General features: G+C 47.3%; 1 protein-coding gene and 1 long non-coding RNA gene across 3 annotated transcripts in view; one reads left to right on the plus strand and one right to left on the minus strand.

The window, feature by feature from the left end:
* Nucleotides 1-22596, plus strand: part of LOC144784856 (uncharacterized) — a 326690-nt gene that overhangs the window by 293343 nt on the left and 10751 nt on the right. For both annotated transcript variants that reach the window (XR_013601709.1, XR_013601710.1), the window contains exons 3-4: nucleotides 1980-2054; nucleotides 21858-21923. This is a non-coding gene — a long non-coding RNA (uncharacterized LOC144784856). The remainder of the gene's footprint in view (nucleotides 1-1979; nucleotides 2055-21857; nucleotides 21924-22596) is intronic.
* Nucleotides 1-22596, minus strand: part of TRIM71 (tripartite motif containing 71) — a 314764-nt gene that overhangs the window by 156111 nt on the left and 136057 nt on the right. The window lies entirely within an intron of this gene.

Below are 22596 nucleotides of genomic sequence, written 5' to 3' on the forward strand. Positions count from 1 at the left end.
GCATGTGATTGAGGGGTTGCACAAGGGGCTAGGAGCTACACAGAAACTACATGTGTTCCACAGAAACTACCAAGTGAGAATGGTATCCCAAGCTCATCCTGAAGGGTTGCACGTGCTCCACACAGCAGAGAAAGGAAGAGTATGCAAGCGGGCCCCAAGGATACATCACCTAAAGAACGTCTGGAAACATCAACGCCGCAACCCCTCAATATACAAGTTGTGACAACAGACATCTTTACCTTCTTCATCACTTTTGCTTTCTTCATATTGAAAGTGCCTAAGTAATAGAAGTGCTAGTAACCTCTCAAATTACTTGAAGACAGGCACCAACGGTTACTTTTTCTGTTTACAGGTATGACCACTGAGGGTCTGCATTATTCCTCAGGAAACTTTAAAAAAGAGTAAAAGTACAACAGCAGATAAGACAGTCTTACAACTAGTCACACTAGCCACATGTACCAATGATTGGAACAATGCCTCAAGACTTTCAGCTTCGCTCCTGTCAACAGGAGGGACTGTGGAAAATGTATTCTTTATCTTGACACTCGATCAGCCATTTTGTACTCTGTGGAAAAGTACGTCTGTTATCTTGCCATTCGCATTGCCATTCTGCGCTTCACCCTTCATTACTGACCTTCTCTCTGTATCACGAACGCTCTGGGGCTCCACTCTTTACTTGCCTCATTCCTGCATACACACCCTGTTCGGGCTCTGGCCTGACCACAAACTGACCAACACATGCTCAACCAGTCGGACAGGGAGTTTCCCAGATGCTTATCGTCTTCACCTTGTGCACTATGCCCTGCAGGGGCCCATCAACTACCATCTGCGGATTTATCAGATTGAGCTCTATCTGTTGTATAAACATGCTTTTCACCTATGCCCTGCAGGGGTCCAACAGTGACCATCAGCTAACTAATCAAATTGACCTATAATTATGGTGTTCGTTGTTTTACTGTACACGTCTCCCTTTGTATAATTAGGTTGTTCATCGTTTACTGTACACATCCCCCTTTTTGCATAATCATGGTGTTCTTTCTTTACTGTATACAAGACGTGGAACCAAAATGCTTGGCAGACTGCCTCCTCAGACAGCTATGGGTGTCTGTTGTTGATGCTTTCTCTCTCATGAGATTGTAATAAATATCCTTTCTCTCCGTGCTCCAGTGTTGGTCTCAGTTTGTATTTCGGACCTGTGGACTATAGGGTGACCCTGCACCTTTGGGTGGTCCCCCAAAAGACCCCCAAATCCACACAAAACACATTCATCAATATGCGCTTTGCACTAAAAAGAGCGCCTTCCAGTTTGTTAAAACACTTTATGTGGAAAGAGAAGTAGAACATAACGAAGAAGGTAGCATGAATCTATGGAAAAGCTACCTAGAATTAGCACTCACACAACTTAACATTAGGGAACAATGGAATCTCGTCATGTTAAATGATTGTTTTAATATTTTATTTAGAGCTGTTTTTTAAATATCATACGTGGCTCGCATGCTGTGGCAGTTTAAAATGTTTACACTCGTTATCAAAGATGCCAGACATCCAGCACATTTTAGATCACACTAATTAAAAGTCCAGGGAATGTCTGTTACCATCCATGGCTTTACACCCCACTGGCATACACATTATGCGTCTCAAAACTTTCATCTTTTTGGCTCTAAGAAATAATTTGTCCTGCATATTTTGTGTGTTTGTCCACCATTGCTAGATGCACTAAAATGGCTAGTTAATCAATGGAAAAAATTCGAAACACAATCTTGTCAACAAGCACTGACCTTGTGTCTCAAAGGGTACAACAGTTGGCTTGCGGATGTATAAGTATATGGTACACACAGAGAATCTTTCATCACTGCCCAATTGTTTACGGTCTAAAATGTATACTTTGGCAGTTTATGTATGGATTTATCACTTTCATCTCCTTAACCTGATATACAGAGGAACTAATTATCGATTTTACGTTCTATAAAATGTATTAGGGCCGGTGTAACATCGAGCATTCGACGTCGGACGATATGACTTCAGTGTCGCACATACCGCAACGTAAATACCATGTAAGCTTTATTTTTGTTGTTGTTTTTATGCTTTGTAATAGTTTTAATTCAAAACAGATTTTTTCCATGCAAGATTTCAAATGTCTTACTGCATTTGGATTAACCTAAACAATTGTTATTTCGATATTAAATATGTCATAGAGCCACTTCTAGTGTATTTTGAGTAAAGCTCACCATAAAACAAACTAGTTATGTATGGTTTGCCCCTCGCTGCCGGAGGTTAGCAAAAGTCTAGAGAATTTAAATTCTCAGCGGAGTTGTATGTTGGCTAGATATTGGTCAAATTCATTAAAGTTAAAACTTCAAATAAATCAAAATAATGCAGCACTGGTTACAGTTATTGTTAGCACTTGTATGTCACATAATCTGATTTCATTACAGCAACACGTGGTAGCCCTGCCAAGCTCTGTTCCATTCAAAGACCTACTCTAGACTTCATCCACCACCAATAAGGGCAGAACCCATTTAAATCTATTACCCCACTTTTCCAGCAGGAATGTGGAGTTATCTGTTGCAGACATGCAGTGCATAAAGCAGATTGCATTTAAAGGTGTTGGAAATACGTAAAATTACATCAAAATAATGAAAAGCCACACATAATTACACAAAATTCAAGTCCATTATTTTGCGCTATATTTTAGGACAAAATCAGTCCTCGTGTCAATTACTTGACCAAACACAGCAAACAGGTTGTGGTATATTTTTACTGTCAATAATGCGTTTCATGGTATATTTTTATGGTGCTTTACTCGTAACTACACAAAGTGGCATAATCGCCTAATTTCTAGGACTTCACATACCACAAAATTTCCAAATTTAAGCGAATTACGCCGGCATCATTTACATTTCACCTAAGGTGAATTACAATGTCTACCCATCTGCACCAACAGTGCCTCTGACACGAGTGGTGTACAGTGCATTCATGTCCGGTCATCAATCAAAAGAGAGCCAGGAAGTTAAACTATTTTGTACAGGTTGATTACCAAGAACCATTTGTTAACTGAGTTTTGCGAATATGAATTTGTGTCTGCAAGTAGTTGGCAGCTAGCTCCACAAGATTAGGGTCGGCCTGAGACACAAACCGACCCAGACACCAAAAAGAAAAGCGGCCCACTCTCAGAAATGGCGACTTGAAATGCTGTACAACGAAGTATTCTGGTAGTAACAGGGCTGCGCGCTTCCGCGAAAATGTGGGACCTTTTAAAGATGCCTTGCCAATAATACTGTGTAAACTGAGTAGTGCTTTAATAAGAGGAGCGTGTGAGAGTAGAGAAGGACAATCACTTCTAAAGTGCTTTGCAACATGCAGGGAAGTAACTGCTCATCAGCTCTACCTCTTACTTAGGTGATGCACTACCTTTTAAGAAATGTGTCCACAATACCTGCACATTCTGGTCTTTAAGGCCAACCCTTAAGGCAATGCCTCATTGCTAGCTACGCCAATATAGACTTCCAAGAGGCAAATCTATTGAAAGAGAAATGGTCAGGGTGTGCCTAATTGCCCTGTCAAGCAGTGCAAGTTTCTTAAATTCTGATCACTTTAATGGAGAGTTTGGGTAAAAAAACTGAAGTCAAGACCTTCCTACACATGCTTTCGCTGAAGATCTACTTATGAACGTGAAACCATATAAAGTGATTTGCTGCAAGCCTTTTTTTTAAACTTAGACATCTACTGCAGTGTAGTTCCGATAGTACCCGGTCATGCAGGATCTATGCTGTTTACGGATAACACATACTGTAGGCTCGGTGGCAAACTGACTCTGTACACACCCACCGAATATGTCAGCCTATCTTTACCCGGTATTAGGGTATCTTTCCTAGATTCACGTACCTGAATCATTCCCCGTCGTCGGGATGGGAGTTCCCGCTCCCATCCCGACGACGGGGAATTATTCAGGCATCTGAATCTATGAAAGATACCCCAATACTGGATAACTGTAGTTACAGGTAAGTAACGCATTTCTTTTGCATTAGCTAGCTCGCAGTGCCACTAGAATCTCCGGTTATCAGATAGATTCGTTTTTGGCAACCTCAGAACATAAGAACCTCAGACTCGTGGAAACAAACTATTTTCACTCAGTCACTCGTGCTTGCTTGTTTTGCTCTCAGAGTGATGCACAGAAGAAACAGTTGAGCGTGTTTACAATAAGAATTTATTGTACAGTTGTGTTGCTACAACTGTAACACAGTAGCAGAGAAATAGAACCAGCAGTGAATAAAAAGAAAATAGTATTCTCCTACCATTTTGGAATAGTCATGAACACATAAAATGTGTTGGTGGTGCTGTGGACGGCACTGGTGCTCAGTCTATCCTTCAAACGTACGCCCCTTCTATACGTGCAAAAGGGGGTGGTGATGGACGGAGCATCTGAATCAATCAAACACTCACACCCAGTCAAAAGATCTGGGTTTAATCCATCACCGTTCTTTAGCCCACTCTGCCACCCCAGTTCAGACATGGCTATATGCAAATCAGTCTGACCCTGTGCCTCATGGGAACAGTCCAGCCCGAACTGCCAAGCCATGTCTTCCCTGGACCGGAAACAAGCTTCAGAGGACCCGTTTCTGGCATTCCAGCCGTCTTCAGCCCGGCTTGCTTGAATCCAGTGGCAAAGTGAGCAAGGGACTCACGTCTGAGCATACCCTGCCACACTTATGGCGGCGAGTGTTTGATTTGCTCAAACGCTTCGTCCAGCATCCCCTTTTGTATCGCTTTGTTCGCCCTAAGTGTGGCAGGGTATGCTCAGACGTGAGTCCCTTGCTCACTTGGCCACTGGATTCAAGATAGCCTGGCTGATGAGGATTATGAATCCGAAACCGGTCCCAGGATGCTTGTTTTTATTTATGCTGAATTAATGAAAGATCAGTCAATCACGATCAAACCAGCCGATAAGGGTGGGGCCACAGTACTGATGGATACAACAGCCTACAGGGAGGAATGCCTACGCCAACTAGGGAACACACGCTCTTACCAATTACTGAATGAGTACCCAACCTCAAGACTATCAACAAAAATTTGACATATTATAGAGGAGGCATTGGCAGAAGGCTGGATAACAGCGAAGGAAGCAGCCTATCTACATACTCCACATCCAGTGAAACCATACTTTTATGTCCTGCCGAAAATTCATAAGGCACTAAGACCTCCTCCTGGTCGCCCGATAATCTCGGGGATTGGGTCTATATTGGAACCCTTATCAACGTTTGTTGACATTTTCCTGAGACCTATGGTCAAATTGATGCCTACGTACCTGAAGGATACAAAGGACCTACTTAGGCTACTGCCCGAAATGGAATTTGACTCTACGACAGATCTACTAGTGTCTTTTGACGTGGAGTCATTGTACACTTCCATCCCTCAAGATGAGACACTAGAAGCAATTGAAACTCTCCTGGGCGAAAGGGATCTAGATTCTATAACACCAGTATCTATGATCATGAATCTGGCAACCATAGCCATGAAAGAGAACTTTTTCGAATTTGAAGGCCAATGCTACCTCCAGACATCAGGGACGAGCATGGGCAGCGTTTTCGCGTCGAGCTTGGCTAATTTGTACATGCACAAATTCAAACAAGATCACGTTCTGAATGCAGTAAACCCGTACATAACATCTATACGTACGTGGAGGAGATATATTGATGACATCCTCGTGGTGTGGCGTGGTGATGAAATTTCCCTGCAGTCCTTCCACAGCTGGTTGAACAATCGTAACAACTTTCTGCGCTTCACGTTGGAATGCGATCACCACTCGTTAGCATTCTTGGACCTACTAATCAAAGTGACACCACAAGGTCTCATATCGGAGCTGTATAGGAAGCCGATGGCCCGAAACTCGCTTTTACAGTACACTAGTTGTCACCCGAAGTCTTTGCGTGACAACTTACCGTACGGACAATTTTTACGCGTACAACGCAATTGTTCAACGAAACAAGACTTCGAGAAACATTCTGATGATTTAGCAAAACAACTCTGTGCGAGGAGTTATCCAAAGAAACTTGTTAAACGCTCCAAGAAAAGGGCAGTGAACAATAATCGTGAAGCTTTGCTGGAACCATCTGTTCCCAAGGAGAAGAATGAAAGACTGACATGCGTCAATACCTTCAGCACACGGTCCAACGCGATACAACGTATAGTTCGCAAACATTGGAAGATCCTTAATACGGGGAAAGACTCTCTGGAACAACCATTGTTTGCTTTCAAACGAGCCACGAGCTTGAGAGACCAGCTGATACATACCAGACCCCCGGCGAGAGAAGTTCACCAGGTTGGCACACTATGGAACATGCCACCAGTGATGGGCCATCACCCGTGTGGGAACTGTGCTGCATGCCCTCAGACGAAACACACGACAACTGTTGATATAGGGACAAGTCGCCCTTGGGAACAAAAGCGATTCACAAATTGCAACAGTAGCCACCTGATCTATTTTATCACATGTCCGTGCTCACTCAGATATGTGGGCATGACGACCCGGAAGATCAGAACTAGGATCTCCGAGCACAAGAGCACAATAAGGTGCAAGAAACAAGCGACCGACTTACAAATCATTATATTCAAGTGGGCCACAAACCAACGGAGTTCGAATGGACAGTTTTGGAACAGCCAAACATTCCAACACATATTTCTGATGTGTCGAGACACCTTTTTAAGATTGAACAAAAATGGGTGTATAAACTTAATTGCGACAAAACTGGTCTGAATGAAGACATCCCGTGGATGGCATTATAGATCTACTCTTTGCCCTAATTATTCCTTATAAAATTCCGCCTTACTATCGTGGATGCACGGGCGTTATTACTATAATCGCTTTTGGCCACTTATTAAGATCCTGTTCGAATGCCCATATCATTTTCCATAGCTATAGACTCGGGTCATTTATTCACATCATCTAATAAAAGAATGTTACTATATGTAATATCACGAACTATGTATACCAGAGTTCATGGCAACCGTTCTGAAAAGAGAGCAAGGATGTAGTCACGAATAATAACAAGTAGCAATTTTTCTAAAAATGCTGAAAACGCGCTATTATTTTCAGAACGTGACAGAACAGGTTACTAGTTGGTAAAATATTTGAATAAAAATGTTTTAAAAATATTTTTAAAGGGGGTAGGAGCCAAGATGGCGATGCGAACGGACGTGTAGGCTCCCAGCTCCGTGACCCTCCGAGCCCCGCACGACTCTCCTGTCATTATCCTGACATTGCGCTTTAATTTGGTGTGTGGGAATGAGCGCCGAAACTGATAGCGTGTTCCCGTGCTCCCTGCTGGCCTCCTAACCGGAGATATTTGCGATGGCAGTCGGCGGCCCTGAGAGACTATGGAGCCAGGACATCTGCTTCTAAACATGGCCGGGTGCTGATGCAACAACAGCGGCCATCCGCACTGGGGCGGAGTCGGTCCACAGGAGTGCCAGATCCGGCGATCGGATTCTTACCACAGGCGTCCTGCTTGACAAGCAAAGCGGCCGTGGCGCACCCCTTAAGCGATGACCTGGTGGGAACTTAATATGTATGTGGAGCGCAGATGGTGACTAATCCGACGCTGTTTGAGACTCGGCCCGGTTTTCGCGGGCCACTCCCGAATTTTCGGCTGACGCTGCACCGGAGCGCTGATGAATGCTGCAGGAGACCGTTGCTATGGGTTCTGCCCTCCATGTCTCTGCGAACCGGAATGTGATTGCATCGGGCTGCCCTCGCCTCTGACTACCTCCCAGTCCCCATTTACGATGGAAACACTGGAATGCTGCCTGGATGAGATGGAGAATGCTATCCTGGCTCCCGGGGTGAAACAAGAGGTGGAGTGGGTGCAATCAAGAGGTGCTGCAGTATGTACAACAGGGGCTACGTTGTGCTGCGGTGACATACTTGCTGCTATTGATAACTTTCGATTTGCCTGGGAACACTGTTCACGTGAGCTCGGGAGGAAGCTGGATGGTGTCATGCTCGCACTGGGACACTCACGGTCGGACGACTTCTTGGTACATGAAGATCGGCCCCGAATTGTTTTCGAGGCGAGTACCGTGACCACCCGTGTACGCGGAGGAGTGTGGGCGCTAATGGACAATGCGTTGAACTGTGGACAACTATCCGTGGCTTTTGACTATTCTGATGGTTCCCTCTCACAACACCTGTTAGCGGTTCCGTACGTTGCTCCGCTACCGACGTCCTATGCTTTGTCGCAGCGACGGCTGGTGCCCGTGCTTATTTCCTCCGTCTTTGTACTCGCATCCCTGCTGTGGACTGCGGGTCCTGGGAATGTCTTGGGGAAGATGGCCGCCTGGGCCGGAGACTCTGCTTGTGGCCAGCGACGTCCATTTTGTATGCTTGTGTTGCTCTCCGCCTTTGTTTGGCCTCTTTGTTTCCTTGTATCGGTGGATGCGGGAATCGATCGGCGGATGTGCCTTCGGGGACTCGTAAAGACAGGCCAAGGATAAGATGCATCCCTTACAATGTTGACAATTGGGGGGCTGGCGGGGATGGGGGGGCGCATGTTACTTTACTGTGCCTTTTAGTGCGAACTGTTGATGATTCTCCCCATTACTGATTGATTCGATTGATTATTGCTGTGGGTTATGTCCCTTGGGGAGGAGTATATTTTGCGGGAAGGGTCGGCTGGGAGCCCGTATTGAGGGCCCTCCCCCAGTTTTTACGAATCTACTCATTCTTTCTTTTCTGTGGGGCAATTCCTGGGCGACAGGCACGCTGTTAGTGGGGTAGGCCGTAGCCATTACAGTGGTGTGGGGTGGCGGGTGTGGGGTGGGGATTTGTTATTTTAGTTTGTTTTGTTCTATGGTCCCTTTCTTCTTTCTTCTTCCCTTTCTTGGGCCCTTCTTTTATTTCGTTGGGCGTTGGGCCCCTTTCCTCTCTTTTCTAAATTTCGGGTCTATACGCTGGGATCCTTTCTTTCCTTCTTTAGGTATTTCCGGGGCGACAGGCGCGCTGTTAATGAGATAGGCCATAGCCATTATGGTGATGTAGGGTGGAGGGTGTTGGGGGGGTTTTGTTATTTTAGTTTGTTTTGTTCTATGGTCCCTTTCTTTTTCCTTCTTAGTAGGGTTGGCTGTATCTTTTCCTTTCATCCTTCTCTCTGTCGGGCATCTGCACTTTCCTCTCTTTTGTGGTTTCGGACGGCTTGGTTTTTCGGATGATGCTTTCGATACATTGTTTGCCATTGTTTGACCCTTCCTCCTGGCCTGCCTTCGGCGGGCGTACTGTATCTCATGCCGTATTGCTATCACCGATTCCTGACTGCGTGGGGGGATACTCCCCTCCCGCCTCTTCTAGTGTATCGTGCAGTGTGATGCCTTCGATGATATAGCCACAGTTATTTCTTCAAAATATAAAAATGAGGGGGGCGTGGCCAAGATGGCGTCGGAGTAAGACGCTTCCCTGAGCCTCTCCGGCGCGATCCAACATAGCTGCTGATAGCTCGGTGTCACTGGCGCAGACTGGCCCCAGACCGTTGGCGGACATCTGCGAAGCAGCGCGGAGAGGTCCGGTGCCGTCAGCGGAGCGCTGTGCCGCTCGTGGCGGCTGCAGGAGCGGGGAAGCTGAGGGGCCTTGGAATCCCCGGACTGGCGTACTCTGAAGGCCGGCCGGAAGTTCGGTGTGGCCGCGGCGGCGGAGAGGGACTCGCCCGTTGCCCACCCGAGGTCCTCCCCATCCGCCAGCTACCTAGAGCGAGCCGCGCGATCAGCGGAGGGCGGTGCAGCATACCAGAGGACGCCGGTGGGTTTGGCTCTTCCGGCCGGAGGTGAGGAGAGGGCCTGGACTCGGAGGGGCACGGAGGCCCCGTAGTGCGGACCCGGAGGGGTGGTAGAGGCTCCGGGCGCATTCCGGTCGCTGCATGCCTCTGAGACACGCTGTGGGGCCCGGACACAATACGTGGAGCTGCACCCTGGCTTAGAAGGGGGGAGTGAGAGACGCCCAGCAGCCCGATCCGGGTGAGTGAACTTGGAGCAGGCTCGGCTAACTACGGAGCGGAAGAGCCCTGGGGGTTGCGGCTTGCGCGGGCCTAGGTGGAGTGCGGGCCCGGGGAGGCTGGACGCCGGCTCGACATGCATGAACATCCGGGGGGTCTGATGGAGCCACACACCTCTCCCTGAGGCATAGATCGTGCAAGCCTCGACCACTTGCTGTGGCCTGGTGCAGGACTAGTGGAGAAGCTGGGGGTATGCACCTAGTGGTCTGGAGGTGGTCTGGACAGGAAGCGTGACGGCGCCATTTTGTATGGCTCTCCTGGTCGATTTGAGTGATTCTCGCCGGCGCCTGGATAGCTGGTAACTGTGTTGCCCCACTGCACCATCCCATCAGGGCCCTGCCATCGGTGGCTGGGGGCTCCCTGTTCCTTGGCTTTCGTGCGATCCTGTCGTTTGGGGTCTCGGCGATCGAGGGCTCTCTGGGGGCTTCCAGCCTGGTGGAAAGAGGAGGGTGCCGAGTTGGGCTGCCTTGCGGGGCCGATCACTACGCCTGCGAGCCCGGGCTCCCATACCACTGGCCTTTGAGAGTGACTGGTGGGAAGTCCACCCGGGAGAGGGTTGCCCGGCATCATGGCTAACCAGGCCCGCAAGGGGCGGGTAGTGAAAGACGGAGCATCTAGATCCTCACAGCAGCCGGCTTCCCCGGGTCCCAGTGGCTCGCCGAGAGTATCCGATGATGAGGCCCCGGCTACCAAGGCTTTTATAACCGAACTTTTTGCCTCCATCAAGGAGGATATCTCCGAGCTGCGGGCGCAGCTGGCATCTGACCTCCGGGAGGTAAGAAGAGATGTTGATGGGATTGGCGAGAGAGTGGTGACTCTAGAGGACCATGATTTGAACACGGCCAATGATGTGCACTTACTCCAACAAGATGTCCTCCGTCTCACAGAACAAAACTTGGACCTGCAGGCGCACACGGAAGACCTGGAAAACCGATCCCGTCGGAATAACATCCGCATTAAGGCGGTGCCATGGGATGGCGAGGCGGGAGACCTGCGAGGCTATGTACAGGAACTGTTTCTGCAGATCTTGGACGAAGAAGATGTGAAGGACATCAGCATGGATAGAGTCCATCGAGTTGGTTTGCCCAGGAGAGGGGGGGGGGGCCGCCCCCGGACATCCTTGTCTGTGTCCATGATTTTCAGGTGAAGGAGCGCATCCTTCGTAAAGCCAGGGCCATCGCATCACTGCAGTTTAGGGACCATCGTCCTCAGCTGTTTCAGGACTTGGCAGCCTCTACGCTCCAAAAAAGGAGGGATTTTCGTCCAGTGACTTCCTTTTTGCGGGAACGCAACATCGCATACTCCTGGGGCCAGCCCTTCAGGATCATCTTCAGATGGCAGAATCGACGGGTGCAGATACGCTCCCTCCAGGAGGCGAAGGATCTCTTGGGTTTGAATGATGCTGCACCGTCCCAGGGGTCGAATGCATCCCCATCTAGGCGGCGCCAACGATCCTCATCATGGCACAGAGTGGGGTCCTCCCCAGATAGGGGGCGCCCGGACCGCAATACCAGCCTGCAGGAAAGGGGGAACGCAGTGGCTTCAGTAGCTTCAGCGACACTGCCGGTGTCGCAGGCCAGTTCGGGAGCGGCATGACAGTGAATTGATTGATGGCGGATCGGCGCTGGAGGGGGCATCGGCCCCCCTGGTCTGGGAGAATGGATGTACTTTTGGAGAAGACTCCCCGGATCGTGACCTTGGGAGGTACCGAGTTGGTCTCCCTATTCTGTCCCCAGAGTGGACGGATCTCCGCCAATCTTGGACTACTGGGACTGTTGAGTATTATCTTCCATGGTTCTGTTTTGATTACATTGTCACTGTTTACCCTTCTTTCGGGGGGAGTGTTGAATGTTGGGGGGGTTGGGGAGGGAACTGGTGGTGGCGACTGGAGCGGTTGGTGGCGCGTGTGGAGGGGCAGGAGGGGAGTGAGTGTGACTGATGGGGGACGGTTTGATGTGTTGGCGGCTTTCCTAGAGGCTGCTGGTCATTCTGATGGTGCATGGGGGAGGTCGCGGGGACGTTTATCACTGCTACCCTTGCAAAGAGGATTGGAGTCTGTGGGGTGGGGGGTCCCAGTGATGACTACAGAGAGTTCTGGTTTGTGGGATGGTCATGCCTGTTAGTGTAGGGACATGGAATGTTAAAGGCCTGAACTCGCCACAGAAGAGGCAGAAGGTGTGGAAGTATGTGGTTGATCACCAGTTGGATGTTGTGGGGCTCCAGGAGACTCATCTTGCGCGTAAGGACGAGTTGCGCCTTCGTCATAAGGCTTATCCCATTGTATATAGGTCTTCCGCACCCACGAAGCATAGGGGGGTGGCTCTCCTCTTTCGCTCTACGTTGCATTTCCAGCCTCATGACGTATGTGCTGACAAGGATGGTCGCTGGCTGATGGTGAAGGGGCTTGTTCGAGGGAGGCTCTGTACTTTTGTGGTGGTGTACATACCCAACGCTGGTCAAAATCACTTCTTGCAAGGTGTGCTGCGACGAGTGGGTGACTTTGCGGAAGGGAACCTGTTCCTCTTGGGGGATTTTAACCTAGTGTGGGATGCGAATGTGGATAGCTCTGGGACACATAGGGCACCCACGGGGTTGTTTTCTCCCTCCTCGCAGCAGTTGGTGGGTGAACTGGGGCTGGTGGACGGTTGGCGTTTCTTCCATCCTACGTCCCGAGATTACACTTTTTACTCGCATGTCCATCATTCTTATTCCCGATTGGATCATATTTTTCTTAGCCAGGCACTTAGAGGCGATGTCCTTGATTCCGTCATTCTTCCACTCTCGGTCTCTGACCACAGTCTCCTGGTGCTTAGCCTCCGGTGGTCGTCCCCTGGTGATGGGCAGCGGAAATGGTATTTCCCGGCCTCAGTGGTGCGGGACGATGTCTCTAGTAAAGCGCTGCGTAAGGCCATCAAGGAGTTTTTCGAGCTGAACCCGGTATCGGACACCTCGGTCTCTAACACTTGGGACGCAATGAAGGCGTCCGTCAGGGGCACATGCGTGGGCCTCAATGCGGCTCTTAATAAAGCGCGGCGCAAGGACAGGGAGGATCTGGAGTCCGAATTGGCGAAACTTGAACAGGCTCACAAGCTCAACCCCTCTAGAGTGACCCTCCGGCCCTTGACCGCCATTCGAGGGAAGCTGAGAGCCCACTACAACAACAGGGCCGAATTGACCCTATTGAGATTGGGTAGGCAATCTTATTCCTGCGGAAATAAAGTGGGGAGACACCTGGCTCGTCAATTACGGGATAGGCGGGAACGAGAATATATCGGAGGGATTCGAGATGCTGCGGGTGTACTGCATCACCGAGATGAGGAGAAGGCTGCCATTTTTGGCCGTTTTTATGCTGACCTCTATACTGGCGACGTCCTGGACGCACGGTCTCAGAGGGAGTATTTGCAGCGCCTGGCCCTTCCCCAGGTGTCCAAAGAGTGGAACGACGTCTTGGAGGCGCCGATCACCAGGGAGGAGGTGATCGAGGCTATCAGGAACTTGAAATTGCACAAGGCCCCTGGGCCGGACGGCTTTACCGCCGTCTTTTATAAGACGTACGCCTCTGAACTTTGTGACTTTTTGGTAGTCCTCTTTAACAGTATGGCTGACTCCGGATCCTCGGTGGGTTCCCTGGCCGAGGCGGTTGTGACGGTCTTACCAAAGCCGGGGAAGGACCCCACCCGGTGTGCCTCCTTTCGCCCCATTTTTACCAAAAAGAGGAGTGTGGCCCAAGCGGACAGAAGTGGGGTGAGGGCCCAAATGCTTTACAGAAAAGACAAAAACCCACACTTCAATGAATTTCACACCATGTAATTTGGGGATGAAAAAAGATAAACACTATTTAATATGTTTACCTTGGCGATTAGTTGCGCCAGTTTTATTCATCAATTTTATCAAAAAGAACAAATATAACTATAGTCAAGAGAAATATCAAAGCCTTAAACGTAATGACCATGACAGTTTTAGTGTCCAATATTTACAATGAAAAACCTTTAGTCAAAAAAATACGTGATTAAACAGCGACTTGACAAACCATACATACATTGTGAAACTGTGTAAAAAAACAAATAATACACAAAAGCCATTATGTGATATCATTTCACAAATAAAGTGGGGGGAAGAATTATCAACATGTTTTTTCATAACATTATTGCGAACCAACAACTTTTAGAAATGTTTGGCCAAAATGGAGCTTTTTTGATTAGTCTCCAAAAACAACACGACAACCTCTCGGTAGAAATGTTGATAGGCTTCAAGTTATTAACAATTTTGTATATTTATTCCATAGGACTTGATCCTATCCGCCTACGCGCTTCGAGTTTGTGAGGGTTCTTCTCAAACTCTCTTCAGGGCCAAGTGAATTCCATTCCCCATTTGTTAAACCTAATGATGAAGACATAACAAATAGTGGATACTTATTACTGACTGCTTCCATCAACCCTCTAAAATCTCCTCCTTTGACCAACATCTTAAAACGGCACGTACCTCTAGGGACTGGAGGTAGTTTAGTTCGTCCAAATAACTTGTGGGATTTTGAAGGATCTGTGCGATTTTCTAAAAAAAACAGGAATTTATATGTAATGCCGGTTTTAAACATGATGTGCGAATTCAAATGAAAAAGTTGGCAGTGTGCCCGTACCTGGATGTAGGTAAGAAGGCCAATTAATTGTTCTTCTCTGTTTTCAAAATCCTTTGTTTAGCAAACAAAGCGCTGTAAGTGAAATACTCGTGTTACTTATTTTCTATGCTGGCTTTCTGCGCGCATCAGTGTGCGTTATACCATGGATGGGAGGTCACTTACTGTGATTCCTTTAAACCGTCTGATGTATTAATCACCATCGGTATCTTGAGGACCGGGACCCTGTCGGTGTCTCCGCTGGAATCCTCCTCGAGCTCCGCAGCTCTGTTTGAAAGGACACACGAGCGGTAATCAGGGGTGATTTCTGCACCGCGCTTAGAGTTAAACAAGCAGAAACCGCTCACTCGTTTATTTACATACCGCCGGGCGGCATTGTCTGAAACTAGACGCGGAAAGGACCCGCGCTTGGAGTTATTAAAACAAAGTGCGCTCGCGCTTTTGTTTACAAGCAGCGTAGCGGCATTGTATAAAACTGATCGCGACACAAAGCTTTTAAAATAGATAATGCTAGGTTATCTAAATGAACGCGCTGTGGGGAAGCATTGCCTCTTGTTCGCTTGACATACCTTTCAATTTGGGAACGTGCACCACTTCCTCATTCCTTCACATGAAGTGAGTGGAGTTGGATTCTCACATTCTTACAAAGCGGGCTACGCCTTCCTTTGGGGCCAATCACAGTTCGAGTTGTTTTGTGTGCTCAAACTGATGCCTTGTGGGGCCTGTAGTCGAATGGTTCAAAGCCTGGAAAGTTCGCTAATCGAGTTTAGACCAGAATTAATAGTATCAAACCGAAGTATTAAGTAGGCCTCTTTTCGCAACAGCGCCTCCTCCACATTAGGTGATCTATGCTGTGGGTCAATCGCGGCTAGAACAGTCCACTTAAAGTCTGTTTCTTTATGATTCGCAGTGGTGAAATGTTCAACCATTGGGGCATTTTGCACTTTTTTCTTCAGTCGAGAACGATGTTGAGTGATCCTGACATTCACTTGCTGGCATGTCTTGCCTATGTACAATTTGTTGCAAGCGCACACAATCCCATAAATCACATTTTTACTCTTACAGTTTGTATGTGAATAAAACTGTCGGCCAACAAATTATCAGAGCAGACAGTTTTATTCAGAAACCAAAAAGTGATTTAATATCTAAATGGAACCTCAAACCCATCACTGGCCACCACAAATGTGGTACTTGTGTGGCCTGCCACAGTGTTGTAGAAGGAGATGAATTTAGCCATAATGGCATGAAATGGAGACACAGTTTACATACAAACTGTAAGAGTAAAAATGTGATTTATGGGATTGTGTGCGCTTGCAACAAATTGTACATAGGCAAGACATGCCAGCAAGTGAATGTCAGGATCACTCAACATCGTTCTCGACTGAAGAAAAAAGTGCAAAATGCCCCAATGGTTGAACATTTCACCACTGCGAATCATAAAGAAACAGACTTTAAGTGGACTGTTCTAGCCGCGATTGACCCACAGCATAGATCACCTAATGTGGAGGAGGCGCTGTTGCGAAAAGAGGCCTACTTAATACTTCGGTTTGATACTATTAATTCTGGTCTAAACTCGATTAGCGAACTTTCCAGGCTTTGAACCATTCGACTACAGGCCCCACAAGGCATCAGTTTGAGCACACAAAACAACTCGAACTGTGATTGGCCCCAAAGGAAGGCGTAGCCCGCTTTGTAAGAATGTGAGAATCCAACTCCACTCACTTCATGTGAAGGAATGAGGAAGTGGTGCACGTTCCCAAATTGAAAGGTATGTCAAGCGAACAAGAGGCAATGCTTCCCCACAGCGCGTTCATTTAGATAACCTAGCATTATCTATTTTAAAAGCTTTGTGTCGCGATCAGTTTTATACAATGCCGCTACGCTGCTTGTAAACAAAAGCGCGAGCGCACTTTGTTTTAATAACTCCAAGCGCGGGTCCTTTCCGCGTCTAGTTTCAGACAATGCCGCCCGGCGGTATGTAAATAAACGAGTGAGCGGTTTCTGCTTGTTTAACTCTAAGCGCGGTGCAGAAATCACCCCTGATTACCGCTCGTGTGTCCTTTCAAACAGAGCTGCGGAGCTCGAGGAGGATTCCAGCGGAGACACCGACAGGGTCCCGGTCCTCAAGATACCGATGGTGATTAATACATCAGACGGTTTAAAGGAATCACAGTAAGTGACCTCCCATCCATGGTATAACGCACACTGATGCGCGCAGAAAGCCAGCATAGAAAATAAGTAACACGAGTATTTCACTTACAGCGCTTTGTTTGCTAAACAAAGGATTTTGAAAACAGAGAAGAACAATTAATTGGCCTTCTTACCTACATCCAGGTACGGGCACACTGCCAACTTTTTCATTTGAATTCGCACATCATGTTTAAAACCGGCATTACATATAAATTCCTGTTTTTTTTAGAAAATCGCACAGATCCTTCAAAATCCCACAAGTTATTTGGACGAACTAAACTACCTCCAGTCCCTAGAGGTACGTGCCGTTTTAAGATGTTGGTCAAAGGAGGAGATTTTAGAGGGTTGATGGAAGCAGTCAGTAATAAGTATCCACTATTTGTTATGTCTTCATCATTAGGTTTAACAAATGGGGAATGGAATTCACTTGGCCCTGAAGAGAGTTTGAGAAGAACCCTCACAAACTCGAAGCGCGTAGGCGGATAGGATCAAGTCCTATGGAATAAATATACAAAATTGTTAATAACTTGAAGCCTATCAACATTTCTACCGAGAGGTTGTCGTGTTGTTTTTGGAGACTAATCAAAAAAGCTCCATTTTGGCCAAACATTTCTAAAAGTTGTTGGTTCGCAATAATGTTATGAAAAAACATGTTGATAATTCTTCCCCCCACTTTATTTGTGAAATGATATCACATAATGGCTTTTGTGTATTATTTGTTTTTTTACACAGTTTCACAATGTATGTATGGTTTGTCAAGTCGCTGTTTAATCACGTATTTTTTTGACTAAAGGTTTTTCATTGTAAATATTGGACACTAAAACTGTCATGGTCATTACGTTTAAGGCTTTGATATTTCTCTTGACTATAGTGATATTTGTTCTTTTTGATAAAATTGATGAATAAAACTGGCGCAACTAATCGCCAAGGTAAACATATTAAATAGTGTTTATCTTTTTTCATCCCCAAATTACATGGTGTGAAATTCATTGAAGTGTGGGTTTGTCTTTTCTGTAAATCCTTTCGCCCCATAGCACTCCTTAATTTGGATGCGAAGTTATATTCGGCGATTTTGGCGCATAGACTGCAGGATCTGTTACCAGCGATCATACATCCGGACCAGTCTGGGTTTATCAAGGGGCGCCAGACTCACGACAATACACGCAGAGTTGTACATCTCATTGAAAAGGCGGACAGATTTCGCATACCGGCGGTCTTGGTAGGGCTGGATGCCGAAAAGGCGTTCGATCGTGTTGACTGGCGCTTCCTGTTTTATACGATGACGGCTTTTGGCTTTTCGGACAAGTTCATTACCATGGTGAGGGCTAACTTCTGCAGTCCTAGATCTCGAGTGGGAGTCAATGGCCACTTGTCTGCGTTCTTCCCGCATACCAGAGGTACTAGGCAGGGATGTCCCCTTTCTCCCCTCTTGTTCGCGCTCAGCATTGAACCCTTTTCGGCGGCGGTGAGGGAACATGAGGGCATACGGGGCATTCCGTTCTCGGGAGAGCAACATAAGATCACGCTCTTCGCGGATGACGTACTTCTTTCTGTTGCGGAACCGGAACATTCGCTGCCTTGTCTTAGTGAGACCTTGCTGCAATACGAGGAGGTGGCCGGATTCAAGGTTAATTATAGCAAGTCGTATATCCTGAATCTTACCCTGCCACAAATGGACGTGGAACGCGTGCGCACGCTGACCCCTTTAGCTTGGGCTGCTGGTTCGATTGTCTACCTGGGGGTACACTTGACTTCGACTGTGGGCACACTGTTCACGGCCAATTTCCCCCCCTTATTGGCGAAGACTCGAACCGAATTGGACAGGTGGAAACCTAAATTTCTGTCCTGGCTGGGTAGGATCCACGCGGTGAAGATGGTTCTCCTCCCCAAATTTTTGTATTTATTTCAGGCGTTGCCCATCCCTTTGGATGGCGACTATTTTCGGCGTCTCCGGACGCAGATATTACGGTTTGTGTGGCAAGGGGGCCGAGCACGCTTGTCCTTTGCGCAATTGCGTAGGCCGAGGTCCGAGGGCGGAGTGGGTCTTCCTGACTTCCAACTTTATTATAAAGCGGCACAGTTGAGGGTTTTGGTGGAGTGGTCGCAGCAAACGTCGGAGAAGCACTGGCTGCACATGGACCGGAGTGTGGCGGGGAGGTCTATATGGGATCTGGCATGGAAGCCCAAAAAGGACCGTCCCTTGAACGCCTACATAAGTACGCCCACGGGTACGGTGCTGAAGGTGTGGGACACCCTTGCCGGGGACGACCGATGGACTACGTTCCCCTCGCCTTTCACGCCCTTGCACTACAACCCAGCCTTCCCACCGGCGCTCCGGGAGGGGGCTTTCGACGCATGGAGGGAGGGAGGCTGTAGGGCCCCGACTCACCTGTTCCATGGTCAGGTTCCCCTCACTTTTGCTAACTGCATGAGGGACTACCGGGTTCCCCAGACGGACCGTTATCGCCATGCACAGCTGCTCCATTGGGCCACGTCCTCGGGGGTGCTAGAGGCAGCCACGAGACCGCCCTCACCATTCGAAGCTTTTCTACTGCGGACATCTGCAATGAAGGGGGTCATTTCCTTCCTGTATCGGCTCTTGCTCAAGTCGGCCATCTCGCCTAGGCCTAGATACATGGAGCAATGGGAGGAGATGCTGGGGAGAGATATCTCAGACACTGAATGGTCAGCATTGTGGCGGGATTTGACGGCGTTTAATCATTCGCTTCATCTCGGGGAAGCCCACCTTAAGACCCTTATGCAATGGTATTTGTGCCCGTCACGGCTCCATCGCTTCTATCCGGCCACCTCTGATAAATGTTGGAGAGGCTGTGGGTTACTTGGGGACTTTCGCCACATCTGGTGGGACTGCCCAGTGATTCGGCCCTACTGGGAGGAGATCCTCTCGCATATTAGGGAAATTCTCCAGTATCCCGTAGAGAATTCTATGGCCTCCGTCCTACTGGGCTTGCGGGAACCCGGCCTCGAACACCAGACTAGAGCAGACAAAAACATTTTGTGGCTTTGCCTGGGGGCCGCCAAGATTACACTGGGGACTGCCTGGAAACAGAAGGAGGCCCCGGCGATTTCGCTGTGGCACGCACGACTGTGGAGGCTTTTGAGTTTGGAAAGAATGGCGGACATATTCCTTGGTAACTTTACGAACTTCCAATTTCAGTGGGGTCCCCTGGTAACTTTCCTCTCTAGGGGCTTGCCGTCCGCTGTTTGCCCAGCATCCCTGAGATCACTCCATCTGTTTCAGGTCTAATCTTATCCCCGGGAGGAGTTTTGGATTGACTGAGTCGCCACCTGGGGGGGGAGGGACTGGGAAGGGGGGGGGGTTATGTGTTACGGGTTTATGATTCACCGGGGTACACAGAGATGGTTCTATAGCCTGGTTGATTGGGATATGTCGTACTGTGGATATGCCAACTCTGCTGTGTAATGCACAAGCTCTTCGACTGACTTATGGCACTGAATGACTATCACTGTATGCATATGCCCCGACCTAGCCTTGCCTATGTTCTTACATGCCTTTGATGCCCCTCCCCTTTTTTTTTTTTCTCCTTTTTCTTCTTCCCTCAGATTGTACCCACCCGGATAGCGTTGTATTGTACCTTGGTGAATCTATTTTGTGTGATTGTTTTTCTAAAACTGAAAATAAAAATTTTACAAAAAAAAATATATAAAAATTAAACCTCTTTTATCCTTATGCTTTGTGGAACCTACGACCACATATCGTGACTACGCCGCGATAGCTCCTTGAGCCGTAAACATGTGTAATGCTCCTGTTTGTATCTCCTGAGTTTGCGGCCAGCCCCTGTGGTTGTAGGCCTGCGCTTGTACTGCCTTGATTGACTCAATAAAGTTTTTTTTTGTTTTTTTTTAATATATATATTTTTAAAAAATATTTTAAAAAAAATGTTTTTACAAATATTTTTCAAAAATATTTGCTAACACAACTGTGTGAAGAAAGCTAACGATAATGGTCCCGCTAAAGTAGATAGATATGTGATCATTCAACTAAGAGAGAACTAAACATGGCGAACTACAAATCCCATGATTCCTAGCGGCTCTGTTGGTAGTCTACTAACCAATCAGACTGGGGCGTGAAATCAATAAGGAAGTCAACAACACGGTCCGCGGTACCTCCCCAAACAGCCCGGCAGGCTGACTGGAGTACCGACGGAGAGGTAAGGGGTAGGAGCAGATTTTAGTGTCCATGTGTCATGCGCGCCACTTAGCAACGAGCGCTATGTCTAATATGACGTATAATTGAGGTGCGAATGAGAGACTTCTAGTATAGCGATGGTACTGGTTGGCTTATTTTAACATTAAGTCTAGTCGCTCAGATGCAAAGTGAACTGAGCGTCTCCTGTACCAACACAGCAGTCTAAGTGATTAGAAACGCTATAGATGTATTAGACGAAGAGCGTGGAATCGGTACACGCATTCATTTCATCTCTTGCTTAACTCCCCCAAAAAGTTTTCACCGTACTATAGCGGGAGCAAGAGGGGGTGCGACACAGATTACCAAACATGCAATGCCATAATGATGTTGTCAAAGTCGTCTGTAGGGGCGAGGCCACTACTTAAAGGGCTATTATTTTAACAAGCACACAATATGTCTCAAAATAAAGAAGGGATATTTCTGTCCATTGAACAGCCCCATACGTGATATGAGGGCTAAATGCATCCCGTTATATTAGAAACCAACAGGATATAACGAGAGAAGTATAACCATGAAAATGATGTGCTGAGACCGGGTATTAAACCATGTAGGTCCTCATTAACACAAAGCCGATACAGATTGAGTTCAACAGAAGAACCTATGGGCAAATCAGAGAGATGAACCTTTTAAAAAACAAGCTGTTGTGACCTCAGGGTTTCACAAAAAGAGTGTCTGATAACAATGAGTCTCACAGTGTTGAGCGGTTAGAGTTTTTTTCACGACTATCTTCTTTTCATTTTTATTTTTATTATCCTCTGCACTACAGAGCGGTGCTTCGAATTCCTGAGCTGTTTGCCAGTTGAGGCGAGGCATTTTCTCCTTACAGATTAAGGTGAGCCCATGATAATTTCATTGATGGGAGACATTGAATTGTTATTATACCAAAATGTTGGGTGTAACAATTGATTAATGTGATGTGATAGCCCTTACTAATGAAGGTGTGTTATCCTATCTTATTTCTTGTTTATGTGTGTGTATGTTGGTAGCTCTACATTGGGCTCCTCTGACTCTTTCCAGGAAGAGAACCAGAAGTGAACAGGTGACACTTAGCATTTGTGTTCACGTATGTCCCTCTTTTTGCTAATCACGTTTAAGCAGTAGCAATTAAGTTAATGGGTCCTGAGGAAGCGGCAGGTACAATGTGTGGCCTTTAAATGTCCGCAGAAACATGTCGACCAGATTACCCAGTCAGTAGTTATTTGTTTGAACCATCTGACTTTTTTGCACTTGATTGATTTTAGCGTTGGAGGTGCATGTCTCCAGAATAAAGTTACATTGCGTGCACCATCCAATTTTACTCAACACATTCATTTTTCACTTATCACTAATGCACTGCTTTCAGTTACGACCGAACTAACATTTACCAGACATCCGTTCTTAACAACTATCTCCGATAACTATCTTAGGAGATACATTAAGGACTACCTACTGTGGAGTAGACCAAATGATGTACTGGGCGGTACAGAATACGTAACTGATGGACATATTTTCACAGAGGGTGATTG

The sequence above is a fragment of the Lissotriton helveticus genome, chromosome 10 (genome assembly GCF_964261635.1).
Source record: "Lissotriton helveticus chromosome 10, aLisHel1.1, whole genome shotgun sequence".
In the NCBI taxonomy this organism is placed as follows: domain Eukaryota; kingdom Metazoa; phylum Chordata; class Amphibia; order Caudata; family Salamandridae; genus Lissotriton; species Lissotriton helveticus.